At 30.5% G+C, this 18,615-nt stretch overlaps 1 pseudogene; it reads left to right on the forward strand.

Moving 5' to 3' along the window:
• The first annotated feature begins 815 nt into the window (after positions 1-815).
• LOC107195766 lies at positions 816-1,323 on the forward strand (annotated as a pseudogene).
• The last annotated feature ends 17,292 nt before the right edge of the window (positions 1,324-18,615 follow it).

Here is an 18,615-nt window from a genome sequence, read left to right on the forward strand (position 1 = left end):
TCACTTGATATTTTACTTTTGTAAAATACTTTTACAAAAGTATTAGTTCCAGTGTTTTGAAGAACTGACAATGCTTCATTAGACATGCTCATTTCATAAATGTATAGCATTTCTGAATATGGGTCAAAAAGAATGTTATTTTTTTAACTTTGTTAGATATTGTCAACTTGTATCTCATAGTTTAACACAATTTGCATACAACTGCTTGATTATATGTGTGGGTGCCAATTTTTCCACTCTTCCCAATACTATTATCAAGTTGTTTGAATCTTGTTAATTCAAAGTTGAATTGCCTCAAATCATGTCTCAGTTTTATTATACTACTATAGCTCTAAATTATAGATGTATCCAGTGAATTTTAAGTGTCTTTTTTATACTGTAAGTAGAATATCTCTGATTTTTTGTGTCTAATTTTCATATCTTATTTCATAGTTTAGCCTTCCTGTATACATCTTTTTAAAAACAGTTTTTTGGCCAGTAATTATAGAAGGATATTTTATATTTACATCATAAAAACTAAATGCAAAATTAAAATATTTTTTCAGCGAATAGTCTTGATTTACAATCAAATTCAATTGGCTCAACATCAACATCAGAATCAAATGTGCAGATATTAGAAACATGAAGAGCGTTAACAAAAATGATGATTAGCTAAAGAGGCTTAACAGTATTAGAGTCGGTTTGAACAATTTTCTTCTATTGTCAGATTGTTCTGAGCATTTTATACAGTGTGTTTCATCTTTGCTGTTAGAATTTGCCCAATTTTACAACAAACCCTATCTCATCAAGAATTTTTTTTAAAGAAAGTTGCGGCAATGGTTCAGGCAGAGGAAGTGGCTGCTGAGATTTCTAGAAAGCTAGAGAAACAGAAGAAATGCTTGAAGGAGGAAAAGAAACTGCTGCCTGCAATTGCTCTCGCATCTTCAGAAAACAGCAGTAGTAATTCAGAGGTGTGTGAGGAGACAAGTGAAAGACCCAAAAAATAAAAAACAGTAAAATCTCCAGCAGCCTCTTCAGGAGAATGGAATAAAAGGCCCACCTGACTCTTTATCCAAACCCAGAGAAAATAATCTTTTTCCAAGGAGGAGCTGGTTAGTAGTGATCTTGAAGAGACAGTTGGCTTCAGAAGTCTTCCCAAGAAGAAGAAATCTTTCCCCAAAGAAGGATCAGTTAGTGACCCTGGAGGGCAGGAAACAGGAGTGCCCCCAAGAAAAAGAGACAATTCTCTTCCAAGGAGGAACCACTCAGCAGTAGACCTAAAGAAGTTGTGGCAGCAAGAGCAGTAGCTCTAAGAGAAAGAAAAAGCTCCAAAAGCTATCCTAGGAAGATTGGAATGGACGATTCTCTGGTGTGGTATAACCACCCACAGTGACATTTCCTGACCTATCCTCTATATGCCAATAAAAACAAATTCATAAGAAAAAGAAAGTGTGGCAAATGAAGGAAATTGAGTAAAAGAGGAGATATACATGCAAAGCATTTGTTCATTAACTGTAATATCAACTGTTTAGTGATGTATAAACAATGTTTAAAGTAGTTTACAAACTATTGTGATGGTGTTTTGTTGCTTATTTAAAAGCATTTTGTTATGTTTTAGTTTTTTGAGGATTTGGAGTTTACGTTAATCATTATAACTCATTCCAGTTGGGAAGAACCTGTGATTTCTCAGGAACACATTCTTGTCTTTAAGTAAATGAATACTCACACATATGTACAGAGCATAAAAGTGGTTGCTGCTTTGAGAGCCAAACTCAGAAACAGTGGGCAGTGGTTTTACTTCACTGAAATTCTTGTTTTCAGATACTCAGAACAAGTCATTCTGGTCTTAGTAAATGTGATGTGAATACATCTTGGGAATTTAATATGATTAAATTCTCCCAAAGTTTTTCATAATCTCTTTCAAATAAATTATCTATTTGTGTCTATGGTGTTTGCATCATCACATCTAACAACACTATGATTTCACAGCTGAATAACTATGTGATTGGTGGAAAGTTTAACAGACATAGTAAAATTACATACTTTCTTTAATGAAACAGAATACAGACTTATGAAGAGTTACACGATGCAGGAGAATAGAGAAACTCAAGACCCCAAAAGGTTGCAGAGTTGATGATAACACTACACTCATGAGGAGGAACAAACATGCTTCATCATTCTCAATGTTTCAATAATTCCCTGTTCTTTATCCCCACTCCCACCTTACAACTAGTGCATGTGTGCATGTGTGCGTGTGTATGTATGTGCATGTGTGTGTGTAGACTTCCTTTTATGTGTGTATCTGGCAAATAACTGGTACAAAACATCCTCAGCATATTGATAGTATTTACTGTGAAACTGACTAAATTCAATTCATGACAAAATCTAACTCAAGGCCAATACTCACAGATCGATAGTCTTAAAATGTATTAGCACAAGTACTTTTTGGTATGCTAGATAAAGAATACCAAAACTAAATGGTTATTTTTTAAATGTGATGATATAATGTTTTGAATTATTAATAAATATGTTTGCTCCTGTTATTTTTTAAGGGCTGTGACCCATCATCCAAGAGGTGCATAGTGTACTTTATTCTCTTTGCCTTTAATAAGAGACGGCACAACAAAATCAGATAGGCAAGAAACTGTTCTACTTCCTTGATTTCTGAGTTTCAAAGTTTACACCATTTAAATAATTGAAATAACATGTTCAGATACAAACACAAATATTAAATTCAATACATTTGATATCTGATCAGAACTTGTTTTCCCTAGGATTCAACAGGGTTTTCTGGATTATAGATGTGGGCATGTCAGAAGAGAAGCCAAGAATACATTTAATCCATCTCTGAGAAGAAGAAGGGCAAGTAGGTAGAATGCTGTGTCCTATAGCTTCTCTCAAAGTCCTGGTTTGGTGTAGAGGACTAAAAACTTCAGAAAAACTTTCTAAGATCTGAGAACAGAGAAGCCAAAGTATCTCTTCTCAGGTAGAACATGGGGGAGGAGGAAAGTCCTTTGAATTGCCTAACATTAATTGTTATCCAGTAGAGAGGTCTAGAAAAGAACGTTGAGTTTAATTATACAAAATTAAATCAAGAAAATGTCTCGCCTTTTGGAATTGATGGATTTAAATTGGCAACATAGAATTTTTGTTACATGATATAACATAGAAAAAATTTTAAACACATGAAAAAATAGCTAGATTAATAATCAATTATGAATTTCATAAAGAGAAATCAATAGTTACCAAATGAAAAATTCTTCATATGCATGTAATGTGAACAAAATGGTTCTTGAATAATTAGTCTTTTCTGTAACAACAGTAATCAAGATTATCCATGCCAAAAGGAAGAGCAATAATAAATATCTTGTTTGGCTTATATATTGACTCATTTACCATGCATCTACAAAGAAAATACTGTAGGAATTTAACTGTGGTTTGTGCTATGGAGGTGATAAATTAGAAATACAGTTTTTCTCCTTAAGAAATACAGTTTTTCCCCTTCAGAAATGTAGCTGGTTTGTATCTGAACAATTACCTCCTTATCAACATAATATAATGAACTCTAATAGGGTGAAATGAGATAAAAAAAATCACCATGTCTACTTTACAACAGGTTTCTTAGAATCTTTCATCTTATTTACTCTATAATTTTAAAAGGATGCTTTAAAAGGGATGCTTTGAAAGGACATCAGTGACTAAAATATATTGGTGGACAATTCTAACAACCTAAATAATCAAAAAAATTTTCTTTATATTTCTCTATTGGGATACTAACATAAAGTAAGATGTGCATATATGACTAATTAATTTTTAGAATATTATTGTTTTTGAAATTTCCCAATGTGCACATATAAATATATACTTAAAAAAAAAAAACTCTACTGAATTCAGAAGTTAGGAATTAACATTATAAGGGCTTTTGAACTTATAATAAGCAACATTTGGATGAAAAATATTGCCTAAAACAAAAAGTGATATTTATGATGTTCATGCATGTGTTAATTTTTTTTTGTTCTTTATTTTTTAAAAAAGACTCTCAAGAGGGAATACAAACTATTATTTGTAAACTAAATGGTGACTTATATGGAGATAATTATGAAAGTACAAGTATTCTGTTGGACAATACAAATGTCATAGTTGAAGAGCAGACATATAAGCCTATGATTTTAAAAATGGCAGTGTATCATAATGGTTTGTTTCTATGTGTATTTTTTATATAATATTTTTTCAAATTGTAGAGCTTAAGGGTCAATAGTATAGGTTAATATTATATACCAGAAATTATATCAGTTCTAACTGAAACATGGTATGTAATGTGAATGAAATGGTTTTGGTGTTATAGTTCATGAACTTTATACTTTCCTTATGTCTGAAAGTGGAAAGAACAATAAATTTTTTATTTCTAAGCTTTTGCCTAAAGGAGTAGCAGATCTTTTTAACACCTAATTTCAGGAAAACATCAATGATTGACATTTTTGTCTTAAACTACAGATTTGTTTTTCTCAAGATACAGACAATTTAGCACATGATTTATTTGCCTTTTAACTATAAATAGCATTTGAAATAGCCTTGTTGTATATCAGTAAATACTTTCTTAGGACATTAAATACAGATCTACTTTAAATATGCTTTATGTTTATTATTAATTAACTCTAACTTTGTGAAAGAAAAATTATCTGAAGATGAAAGGTTGGCTTAGGTGATAATATTCGTTCCTCTTTTGTAGACTTTAGTACTTTTTAGAGAAATATATTTAGAATTGTAAAACATAAAATATTATATTTTTATATTGTTCCTAAGATTTTAAATGAAAAACCTGACATCAATTATTGATAAGAACAAAGGACCAATGTAATACATGCAAGTATCTTGAACTGTAACAAAAGTCATCACAATAGGAAAATTTTAATTTAACAATATGAATTTTATTGTTAACCTTATATACATTAAAAAACTTCAGTAATGTAAAAGGTTGAATCTGATAACAAAGACTTATTAATTGTAAATTTCCTTAAAAATAACTTTTCTAAAGCACATGTTAAAAATCACCAAACTAAAATTATAAAATGAATTTCTAATATCTATAGATCTATATTAATTTAAGTAATAAATGTCCTTAAAAATGCAAATGCCTTGATATTTATTTATATTACATCATGTAACAAAAATTAAAATGATACCAAATTCAGAGCTTCATAATCTTAAATCTAGGCCAACTATCTTAATAGCAAGTACAAAATAGGTTGCTTTTTATTCAAAATTTAACATAAAAAATCCAAATATATTTGCTTCATATTAATTTTATAGTTTTGTGATATAGAAAGATATTTTGTTCATATTCACTCATTGAAAAATTGCTGACTATACCGTAAGTAATCAAACACATTGGAATTCAAGTTTATATCAATTTTGAAAATAAACTGGATTTAAAAATGATTTATTAGGACGACATTATAATTAATAATTAACTATTTTGGTTCAGAGTATAGAAACCATATTGTTAGTTAGAGAACTCTGAGTGTATTTCAGGTTAGAAGAGTGAGTGACTTCAGGATATATTCCTGTAAAACTGTTTGATATCCATGTTCAAATATAAACTCTACCTAATTTTGCCTAATATTTCTAATTCTAGCAATGAAATGAGGGCCAGGATATTTTTTATTCCTAAGTGTATAAAAGAGTGAGTCATTCATGACCTAACTTTTCAGATATTTCTCATAAAATCCCAATACAATTAAATATTTTATGTATTTTCCAAATAAACCTAATGGTACTTTTTAAATCAACATATTGTTCTGTATCATATTCTCTCAAGATGATGTTGTAGAAAAGTTATTAGATAGTTACATTTCCCAAAGAAGTCACAGACTCTTTACATTTAAATTATATTTCTTTAACAACAAATAAAATTCAAAACACACATCCCAATTCCAAAAACGAATGCCTCATATTTCTGTATGTGACTCTTCTTTTCATGGCTTGTGAGTAAAAATAAATGAGCACAAAGAAAAAAATTTTTTCTCTTGCCTCTCTTTCGGATTCAGGGTTTACTTTACACTTTGCTCTACATTAACTAATACAACTGACAGTTTCACTCAGATATAAGATATAGCCCCATGAATTTTAAATTATGCTCAGATTGGCATTTAAGGAGGCATCATTTAACATCAAATACATGAAAAATAATGCAGTGTTTGTTTATTTTCTTAAAGCCCTTTAATGGGTGCTCATTTTATCACTCAAAACATCTTCAGAATTTCCTTTCTCTATTTCTTAAATCTGAGTGGGCTCAAAGATTGATACCTTCACTATTAAGTTCTTACTCTTTATATCTAGCTTCATGTGACATTCGATTTTTTAAATTTATTTTATGTTTGACTTATACCCCTGGTCATGTCTAAATTCTACTTGTTTTATTTTTCTCGTTCACTTTTAATCTGGTTGAACAAAGACTCTACTTTTGTGGTCAGTAGATAACAGGTTTGTGGAAAGGCATAAACACTCATATGTCAAGTAATCTTTTCGATTTCCCAAGAGATAGATACAAATTAAAAGTTTCTGTATGTTTAGAGAGCAATATCTATTTCCACTGATTATTTTATTTCTGTGAGGGTTCTTAAAATTTGAGATGTGATCCAGGTATCCTACATTTACCCTATAATATTTGCCTTCATGTGACCACCTGTCTCCTTTCAGCACTTTCCTTTTCATGCCAACACTAAAATAACCTCTGTAGAATCTTAAATGTCCTCTGAGCCCCATACGACAACTAGGTAGTGCACAAATTAAGTATAATTTCAAGTATTTGCATTTTGATAGAAAATAATACCTTCATGAAAACAAATCAATATAAAATATTAAAACTCTAAATACTAGGGCAAGTTATTGTGGTAGATATTTTTGAGCAAGAGGCTTGATTCTGGTTGATTTTGTAGGAGTAAACATTGCCTAATTGTGCATAACTAAATAGCTGTGAAAAATAGAGAAGCTTTAATAGAAATAATAAAAAAAAGTCATCAGAGCCACGTATAGCTTTATTATGCATTTATAGCTGCACTATGCTCGCACAAACTACCTAAAGAATGATTTAATTTTAGTAGTAGGCCTGACCGTTGTACTCAATTCTTTTTCCCCAAACCTCTGGTTTTTAGTATACCTGGCTCTAACTGCCACAACTAATTTTTATTTCCTGAATATCTTTCTTTATAGATGTACTAGGAAATTAAAAAAAAATAGTGGTAATGAGGTATGAAAAATTAATTCCTTCTGCTTTAAGAATTTTACAGCTATTGCCTGAGAAGAACGGACAGAGGTTGACAAATATAATTGCAATTGTTATAAAATTTTTAAAAGATTTCCATTTAAGATGACACAGTCATTAACTCTCTTATCTAAAGATATAGCAATGACAGTTAAAGTATAAAGTGAGAAAATTAAACAAAGATAACCAGACAGAAAACAAACAAACAAACAAACAAAAAACAATCTCCACAGATCACAAAAGGAAAAATGCAAAGCAAAACTTGAGTGTAGGTGAAATGGTCTATGCTAGCTTTAGGTCCTGAAGTGAACAATAATAGCCATGAATATGTTCTCTGAAGTGTAATGTGGCAATAGTTCCAGCATTTCTGTCAGACATCAGCGGTTAGGCTGGGTTTTCTTCTTTTTTAAAAGTGAGCTCAAGATGTGGTACCATTATAGTCTTTTGACTCTAACTTCATAGGATATTTTGGATCAAGCATTTGTTTTCTTGCATTCATATGTAATCTTAGATAAATTTTATTAGTTTTTCAAAAACATAAATATTCTAAATTACTCATTAAACATTAACCTGAATATCCAATAATTATTAAGAAATTAACTATGTAATAAAATATCCTCTTTTGTTGCCTTAATATAACACCAGTACAAATAAATTTATACATAAATTTTATCAAACTCTGAAGAACAGATAGTATTACATACTTTTTTGAAGAAGGAATTAATATTACCTAACTTATCTGTAAAAATAATATAGTAATAATAATGAAGGCAAGTAAGAAAAGTATAATAAAGAAAATCAAACTTAATTTAAAAAAAAAGAAAAAAAAGAAAATTAAGGTCTGAAACTTTATTAAGCCAAATGCTAAAACTTCAGTAAAAGTTTAGTGATTTAAACAAGGTAATAAGGCTATAAAATAAATAAGAGATATAAAATCGAAAAAGAGCAGGCATTATTATTTGACTCCATAAAATTTTTAAAAAGTGAACTATTAGAATTAATTTAAAAAGTTTAGTCAGTTATAGATGTACTATAAGTAGTTACATTTCTTTACATTAATATACAATTATTAAGTAAAAATCAAAATAGAAAAATTCAATTTATAGTAGGCATAATATCTATAGGCAACTATGAATGAATTTTAAACAGCAATAAAAAAATGAAAACATGGAAGTACTTCTGGGGAAAAAATGAAAACAAAATTTTGTTCTATAAGGGGCCATAATTAAACTACTAATAGAAAGAATATATTTGTGATATAAAAACCTAAGAAAAGATACATATGTATAAACTCAAAAGTGCCAAAATTTTAAGGAAAACACAATAAAAAATGAGTAAAAATATTCATAGAAAATTGAAAGAAAAATAAAGCTGAAGAGCCAATAAATTCATAAAACGCTGCTCATTCTCACTTGTAATTAGGAAAATACAAATTAAATACACAATGGAGAATAGCAGTCCATGCTTATCAGTTAAGGAAAAATAAAACAAAGTCTGACATTACCAGCACTTCAAAAGATATTGGTGAGTTATCTTTTACTGCTGATAGGATAGTGGTATAAACTGAATTTTGAAGAGTAATTTGGCACTATGTAATACCCTAAAACTTCAAATCTGCTCCTGTCTATAGGGCCTAGAGATAGAAGTCACGCAGAGTCACTGATAGAAAAAAATTTACTTGGCATTTCAAAATATTTCTCACAGACTTCTATAACCTCAGAATATCTCCTATTTCAGCTTATACCAGGAAAGTCCAGTTCAATTGTGGAAAGCAAAAGCAAGCATCACAGTCACAAGTACCTTGTTTCCAATAGGTAGAGAATGTTGGGTGATACAAATATTTTGGATATGCATCTTAATAAAAAAAAGAAAACATATGAAATATGACAAAACAATAAAATGAACAGAAAATTTTTTTTTGAAGAAGAAGAGGTTGTAATGGATTGAGTACAAACGAGACAAAGCACAGTGTAGATAATGTAAACTCAATAAGTATCATTTTGTATTAATATACATGTACATAGTCTTATTAAGTACACATTTCATGCCAAATCAATAATTAAATAAATGTTACTTCAGGTCTTGAAAAACTTCTAATATGTTTGGTCTCAAGTACATCTCAATTAATGATTATTTCCTTTTTTAAAAAAATGCTATTGGTATCTCCATTTGTCACCTTCACTTTGTGCCTACTCTGGTAAAAATCTGTTCATGTTCAGTTATGTAATACACAGTGACACTCTTTATTCACGCTATCTGTGTACTCTTCCACAAGTTTTTAGTCAATTTTCCTGTAACATTTGATGCTGCATTTGCCAGACCCTCAGGGTAAGACTGCAAAAACAAGGCAACAAAGTTCACCACTACTGCAGAAGTTTTTCAGTTTTAGATAAACAATTCAGTCAACTAAAGTTCACTGCAGAAAGGAAAGATATCGATTCATAAAAGTTTTAGTGCTTCACAATGTTATGATTTCCAGATGTTTTAATTACATATTGCTCTGTATCTCTTGACAATGCATGCATTAAACTGAACAGAAAAGTTACAGCCAGCTGGTTTTCTGTCAGGTCAAATAAGTTACATTCCTTGTATTTCTAGCTTTTTACTTTTATAGCTATCAGACCTCAATACCTCCAAGATTAGGAAGAATAATCAATAGCTTACTGCATGGTAAACCTCAGGTATTGATGCAAATTATATCATTCTATTCATTTATTTTTTGATAACTAATAAATTAATGTTAATGGGAATATCCTCTCAATACGCTAGTTGTTTGGCGACAATGGAAGCCATATAATGGTAAAATACCTGTTTAGTTGCAAAATAGTATTTTAATGCTTTTATGTTATTTCAGTATTCTCGCTTTTCATTTTATTTGCTTTCAATTTACTTTCATATATGATTTCTCTCAAAATTTTATTGTCTTTATATTATTCATTAATTAGGCTGCCCAGTAATCTTTTTTATGTGATCGGGAATTTTTACTAAAATATAGTATTTATGTCTAGTCCCCTACTAATTTCAAGAATTTTTATAAACAGTTTTGAAAACGAAAGAAGTAGAGAATACCTAGGTTAACCTTAAAATGTCAGAGAGAGGTCCAAAGATAAAAGTAAGACATGGTCCCTGCTTCTAAAGAGCTTCTTAAATCTTGGTATAAACTTAAAAAATAATAATAACACCATTTACTTTTTTCCCATTTTACTAAGATGATCGACTGTCATAGAATAAAAGACTAGAGAGCACAGAATATAATTTAAGACCAATCGTTCTGCTCTTCAAGCCAGCTAGAGCAGGAAAACAGGAAAGTGTTGAGTATGTGTATTCATTTTTATGGACTTGTGCTGAACTACTGGAAGTTCTCTAAATTAATTTATAGATGTTTAGAGGAATAAAAAGTCAGAGTTTCTATAATTTAGCAAGTAGTGAGTACAAATGAGAAATACTGTTTAGTTAGTGCTTTTATGATATCATTTCTCTAGACTACAGAAAAATAAAGCAGTTTGATCCATTAAGAATCTCTGTTGATTTGTTTTGTCTTGTTTTGATTTTGACTTTTTTCTTTCCCTTTTGAAATTTTCCTATTCAACTATAAATTGCTTTTATATCTCAAGATATGTGTAAAAATAAACATTACATAAAAGTCATTTTACATTTTGATGTTTTTATTGTTTTATAAACATTTCCATAGTGCTATCTTTATTTTCAAACATTGTTTGATATATAATCCAATATGAAGATTGTGTCTTGAGCAGTTTTTTATTATAAGTGTAATATTTATTACAATACAGTTTCTTGATATTATATTTTTAAATACAAAAGACATAATTATTAGCTAAAATCCAAGGAGCTGTTCTTCACTACCATAGAATCCACTTCCTACTCATTAGTAAAATTTTCATATATATGATTTTGAACACATTTCTGTTTACATCTTTTTAAAAAGCTGAATGCTACTTTAGTAAGAATATCTCATTCACTGAATAAAGAAAAATTTAATTTGCATATATAATACAAATCTAGTTATTTAAACTACATGGAATTCCTTAGAGAGCTAAAAATTATGTTTGATCGAAGAAGCTTCATGTTAACTCAAAATTAGATGCCAAATGCTTTTCACATAAAGTACAGGAATTAAACAAGTTCAAAGATATTGAATTTTACTTCATTCATAAATACATACTTTTATAATTTTGAGTGCATTAGCAATTAGATAGAGTTTAAGGGGAAAACAATTAATTGAGAAAATATAGTTTGATTGTAGTTATTAATTACAAGATATGGATTATGGCAAGATGACTGAGGGAGAATGATTAAATGACACAGAGAGGTAGAGAAAATTTCCCAGATGACATAGCATCCATAAAAAGCATTTGTGCATAGGCTACAGCGTACTAGGTGTATCATGGTTGTGTGGTAAAAGAGTGACTCCATTCCCATTTTGCTCCTCTTTTCATAAAGAGAACAAATCAGAGAGTGGTGTTATTAGTGGGTAAAAATCTTATTTTTGGTGGTGGTGAAAATCTGCCTTTAGATACCATCTGTTTTAGAGAATTCTGTGGAGGTTCTATAGGAATTTGGGATTCTTTCCACTTTGAATAGAATGTCACTGGTTCTATGGGAAGTTGAATTTGCCTGCAGCCCTTCCCAGGGGTTTCAAGCAAAAATTTCATTCTTAGGAGCTCATTGTCATGCAAAACAGAGAGATCATTGAGCTATTTTAGACAATTATCTCTCAAATTATCTTATGCCTCAAAGAAGGAAGAGCCACATATAAAGATTAGAGTAAATAAAAAAATGTGAATTTTATAGGAAATTATAAGTGTAGATCAGATGAAATGGATTTGTTGGTTTAATATGTGTGATTCATTTTAAATTGCCTGTTTAACTAAATTATAGATGTTTTCTTGGTTTTACATGAACTATATCCTATAAAAGTTTTACAATTGCAATATATTGCTTTAAGTAGCTTAGTTTTTAATTTTAATCCATTTTTAAAACATTTTTACATGTTTCTCTTCTGAATAATTTTAACAACATAAACTGTAATATTTAAGAACATAAAATAAAAAGGTAAATGCACAATGCAACAAAGAACAGTTTTTATGTTCTTTGTAAAAATTTGATGACCACTGATTTTATCATTCTTTCACAGAAGCAAAAGACATATTTTCATTTTTCACTTGTTGTAAAGTTGTACTTACAGCTCTTCTGTATTTTCATAAACATATTTAACCATAAAATTTTCATTTATATATATATATATTTTGTTTGCTTAGATACCCTTTATTAACTATGTGTTCTGAAAACTAATAAAAATGTCTTTTTACCTGTCTTGTGAAAAATGCATCTCACAAAATTTATTTTTGCTGTTTACTAGCTTTCTTTTAATCTATGTGACAGTTCCTTTCAGATGCATATTCTAACTTTCATGATGAGAGCTAAAACTTCTGGAAGATTTTGGTTACAAAAGAAAATATGAATGATTACTCAAACATAATTAAGACTTATTGAGAAATCTATTTATCTGTTTTAAAGAAGAATATTGTTTAGATTCTCATTGTTACTATATGTGATATTATGTATTATGACACATGAGAGAAAAGGATAAAATATTAATTTCAAAAAACCAAACAGTCAGAAATTCTGTTGCAAGCTATAATGTTAGCATGTTCTCTGACACAAAATAAACAAACATTTAAGGTCAAATTTTCAAAGTACATTCAATATCCCTTTTCAAAGCACACTACCATTTTTTCCCTTAAGGATAACTGAGATGGACATAGATAATTCTGCATTCGTTATCATTATGCTCCAAAAACGTCAAGACTGACTAAGTAGAAAGAGAAAAATGTCACAATTGGATTAGGTTTAATTTTTCATGTACTATACTTCAAAGGCAATTTAATTACAAACATAAAAATAGTAGCCATTCTTACATGCTATGAACATGTTTAGTTTGTCATGTATAAACAGGCAAAGGAAAAAGTATTACTTGTTTCATAGGTATAACGGTTCTCAGGAAGTGTTTGCAAATGCTGGAATGTCAGATAAAGTATTCTGTATGTACGTACATGTGTATGTTTGTACCTATACATTCATCCATCCATCCATCCATCCATCCACCAACCCCCGCCCCCCACCATGTATCTATCCAGTCCTGTCAATCAAGATGGTAGAAATGTTACTAAAATTTACAACCAAAATTACTGTGTTCTTCTCTCCTGGGGAGGTTTTTGTTATTGTTGTGTTTTGTTTTGTTGACAAATGCTGAAAAGATCAAAACTTATGTATGTATCTAGGATTTGGGTAAATTGGCACAAGGGCTGTTGTTTTCATATTTGTATTATACAAAAAAATAAATTATAGGGCCACAATTTGGAAAATAGGAAGGAAAAGGAAAAGGGAAAAGCAAAAGGCTATGATAGGAGGAAGCATTTAATATTGCCTATTGGTTTACTGGGAAGCCAATGAGGAGGCTGACATTTGTTCATATGGGATAAAATAGCACATACATATGTAAGATTATGATAATCTAAAAAATCAAGCAATTTTAGATTTATTGAAGAGAATTAGGAGTTTTTCACTTAATCATTTGAAGGAGATATTTGCCTAGGTTTCTAGGCAAAGGAATCCCAGGCAGTAACTCCTATATACCTTGTTTGCTATATCACTCTATCTTGATATTATTCCTCCCACCTACACAATTATCTGAATTAAAAATTATTAAAGAAGAAAATAGATATTATTGTCTATACCATGGTTTCACAAACTAGAGTCCATTGGCCAAATTCAATTCTCTATATCTTGTAGTAAATAAAGTTTTATTGAGTCACAACAATACTGATTTGTTTCTATCTGTTTTTTGAACTACAAGGACAGACTTTAGTAATTGTTGCCGAGACCATCTGATCCAGAAAGCCTAAATATTTATCGTCTGGACTGTTACAGAAAGAAAATTGCAGATCCCTGGTCTACACTAACAAAGTTTGTCTTAGATAAAATTTACTTTGAAAATGGTTAAATTTATTAAGAAAAATGCAATGTTAAAACAATTTATCTAGTTTTATTTTGCAATTTGCATCATTTTAACAGCACAACTTCTTCATTTGAAATCTTAAAGTCTCCTCAATCATATCAATAGACACCTACTAAAGATTTACCAATCACAAGAAGTCTCTTTATGTAGCATTTTTTATTGTTACTAGTTTAGAGTAGAAAAGCAATCTCAATTAAAATTTTATACTTTTATTTGTTCTTCATACCTTCTAATTTATTTTTTGGCTCCAAAATTCCTAAGGATTATATAAAATCATTAAACATTATTCAATGTATTGTATAGCATTTTGATCATATTTATCAAACACGGTTAATTCAGTCTTTTTTTAAACAGGTTTTTTTTTGTCATAGTTTAGTTCAGATTTTCTTTATACTTTTTGAGAAATATGCCTATTAGATTTATTTTTTGATTGTACTGACATTAAAAGATTCAGTAATTCTAGCTTTTATCATTGGTACTATATTTATTCCTTCTGTATTTTTCTTTAGTTTATAAAATTAAAGTTTTATTCTTTATTTTTTCCTTTTTTATTATTGAATATTTTAGTTTACTTTTGGGAATACCTTTCTTTGATGACTTGCATATTCAGTTTTACGTTCTAATTAACCTTTGATGTATTTTGTACTTCTTTAATCTCATTATTTCATAACTTGTTTGAAATTTTTCCCATTGCAGGTAGAATTTTGACATTTTGTTTTTCTAATAATATTTATTTGAAGATTTTGGGTATTTAACATACATGTTTCTTATATATTTTATTACTTATTTAATTTTAAAATGTTTATAATTTCTCATTATCTTTGATTCACTGTAACTAAAAAAATGGTAGTTCTGTCTTTATTACTAATATTTAATCTCAGATTTTATATTTGTGATTATATAATTCAAGATGTTACCAATGTCTCTTAAATTTTGTTGACATCAGAAATTAGATATTCTGTATATACCATGATTCTTACACTTTATTCTTCAATCCTCAGGATGATTGCCATCTTTTGAAATGCAGTATGTTTATCATGCCTTATTCTTATAGTCCTTCAAAGTTAAAGGTTGTATGGGTTCAATGCTCAAATTTTGCAAAGAATATCTAAGTTCAGACCAAAGAAAGAAGGAACAAACAAGCCCCCAATAGTAATTATTTGGTTGTGACCTTAGAAACTAAAAGGAAGTGGGAGGAAACTAATTTGAATAAAAAGAAAGTACATGTAGACTGCTGTGTGTATAGATGAATTGCCAGTCAAAAAGCCATGCTCCATTTATTCTTTAGTTACCCATAACTTCAAGAAGCAAAATCAACTCTTCTAACTATCCACATTATAAAGAGAACCTTGGGGCTCTTTGGTTTTAAAACAGGTATACAAACTCTGCTGGTCCACAAGGTAAACAGGAGTAAAATTGCGATCTTTTCTGATACGTCTTAATATTTCCAGCCCTTGTCAGTTGGTGACAGTGGGGTCTGCAAAAGTGTCATTAGCAATGTCTTTGGGTAAACTTCAAATACACTTTACAAAGTCCTTATTCTGAGATCTAATGATGTTACTTATTAGCTGGGACAAATTTGAAATCAGCTTTCACTGTTTGTAGACATTCTCTGCACACAAGGACAAGACAGATAGTTTAGTGAAGTGTGACAGTGGCATCATTAAAAGTGTCAAGCTGTGCCACAAAATGATTGCTGAAGCAATATTGTCTTAAACTACACAAAACAGCTAAAGTAAAAATTAAAAGGAGAAAAATACTTCCACTGACATTGATAACAAGAAATACTAAAATTAAACCTCAGGCTAGTTTAGAGAAGAAAACTGACAAAGAAAAATTAAAGTGAATAAAGAAAGTCAAATAAAGTAAGATACGTAAGTAAAGATAAATAACAGATTTTATTTACTCTGAAAAAATGAACACATTGAAAAGCATAAGGGGAAATTAGTTGATATTTTTTTAAGATCAATAGATGTCATATTAAGTTAGGTTACGTAGATAGCACACTCAATTGCCACATGTTTTTCAAAGCTCCTAAGAAGCTATAAAGCTGGCTCACTGAATTACTCAAATCAACAAGAATTACACGAAAGCAATATTAAAACAATTTAACGGAGACCAGTTCTGCCATATGCTTATAGAAGGAGAAAAAATATTATTTATGTGGTTCCTATCTAACAATAAGCATAGAAGGGAATTGTGATCCCAAGGTGGGTAACTACTTGTTTTAAAATTTCTGAAAGTACAGGCTTGCTCGCTTCAACCATATTCAAGACTAACTCAGTATGAATAAAAAGTTCAGAAATATGATCAGAGACACAATAAACAAAACAGATGGAACTCTTTCCTGAACTCATATTAAAATATTTGAGTCGACGAAATCAATCTAGCTAAAAATCAGGGTTACCGTATATAATATATTTAGTTAATGAGGTACATTTCCCTTTCTTTTTCATACAATTTAGATGTGACCAGAATATGTAATTACTCTTTATAACTAATTTGTCCTTCTTTCCTAGTACACAACCATAATTGATTAGGGTGATGGGCATAATAACCAAAAGATGAGTCTTTAATTCTACATAACAATTAATTATGAAATTATGATAATATAAACTGTACTAGTTTTCCAAATCCACCAAATCCAGACTGCCTTCTCTGTTAGCACTTCTCCTTTGCCATATGACATGATGTCCAGCTTTGACAGTACAAAGCACTACCAGGAGGAAAGGGCTTCTCTTTCTCTAGAATAGGAAAGGGCTTCTCTTTCTGGTTTCAGTGTTCCTCTTCCACCAGGCTTCTGCAGTGTGCATGACTACTCTGGCTCCTGCAACACAGGGGGCTTCTCTAGCACAAGATTCTTATAGAACATATAACTTCTGTTACATGTGCAGCTTCTCTAGGACCTGGCCTCTACGGCATGGGCACATTTCTAGCAAATTCTGCTTGTATGGCACTTCAGCAGCTTTTTCACATCCAGTAAACCACAGACCCATCCTCTCCAATGATAGATCTCCTCTCTCAGGCCTGAAGGGAAGATCCTATCCCTTGGGATGTTCTGTCTCAGCCCTAACGGGCATGGTAAGTCTTAATACCTGCCATTCCTAATATTATTTAGAGTTCTCCATACTTCTTATTAACAAATCCCACATTTTTATTATTCTCTATTGTATTTAATAATTATTTACATTAAACTTTTTCTGTTCGAATAATTAAGTAGTTTCTTTCTCCTTATGAAACCATGACTGATTCTGAAATAGTATGAGGAGTGGTTCTAGGAGACAAACCTTCAAAGACGAGATTTGGAGGACTGGTTTAGTTGTGCCTTTGAGACTAGCCTTTCTTTGTTTAAAAACTCTGTGATAACTTCACCTAGGTTAGATTACAAAATAGGGGATGCTAATTCCCCTAAAGAATCACCATAAATCTCCTTTCCCCATTTTTTGATTTAGTCATAACCAGGGGCAGATCTCATCAGACATCAGAGAAAGAGGTACACACTAATTCTCTCACATGATGATACAGGAAGAAAAACCTTATGCAGCAAAAGAATCACAAGGCTTTGCTAATATATATCAGCAGAAAGGTGGCGAGACATCTGGGCATGGATTCCGAGGATCAAACAAGACAGGATATAACACTAGTGTAACTAAATTTAATTTTTGCATCTGGAGATGACTCCAACAACTAGAGGCAGCTGAATATTGGCAGATTGAATAAAATTTGACTTAGTGGTGGCCTACATTTAATGAACGAAGATACCGGACTTCTGTAGTGTGATAAGGAGGGAATCAAAACATTTGGGGGTATAGAAAAGTTAGAATGAATTTAAAATGTATGAACTGTACGCCCACTACCCAACTATATTCTATGAGAAAGCCCAAAAGACACTTTCTTCTCTAAGCACTGGGGAGATAAACACCATCATCCTTAACTGCTATCTGGTTGCTCACCTCTGTAGCCTAGGTGTGAACATAGTGGGTTCTGCCACTGAGATGGACTTCTGATTTCAAGGTTGATGAGGGGATCTTATGATATCAGAAGTCAAATGGCAGCACAAAACATCAAAGACACAGTAGGCACATCTACTGTAAAAGGAAGAAAGGAGTACTGGAAATCAGCAACACTCCTGAATGGCTCTCAGATGAGTGGAACTTTTAGATATACAGAAGTTAAAAAAAAAAAAAATAAGTAATACAAAAAGCAAAATCGAAAGCAAGCACCAATGCTTTTCCAAATATTTTGACTAGAAGAAATCCCAGGCTTTTAGAAATAGAGGGCTCAAACAATTTTGGAGATGACTAGAAAAACAGCTAAAGAAAGTTTTCATTTG

The sequence above is a fragment of the Pteropus alecto genome, unplaced genomic scaffold, assembly GCF_000325575.1.
Source record: "Pteropus alecto unplaced genomic scaffold, ASM32557v1 scaffold20, whole genome shotgun sequence".
NCBI classification, from domain to species: domain Eukaryota; kingdom Metazoa; phylum Chordata; class Mammalia; order Chiroptera; family Pteropodidae; genus Pteropus; species Pteropus alecto.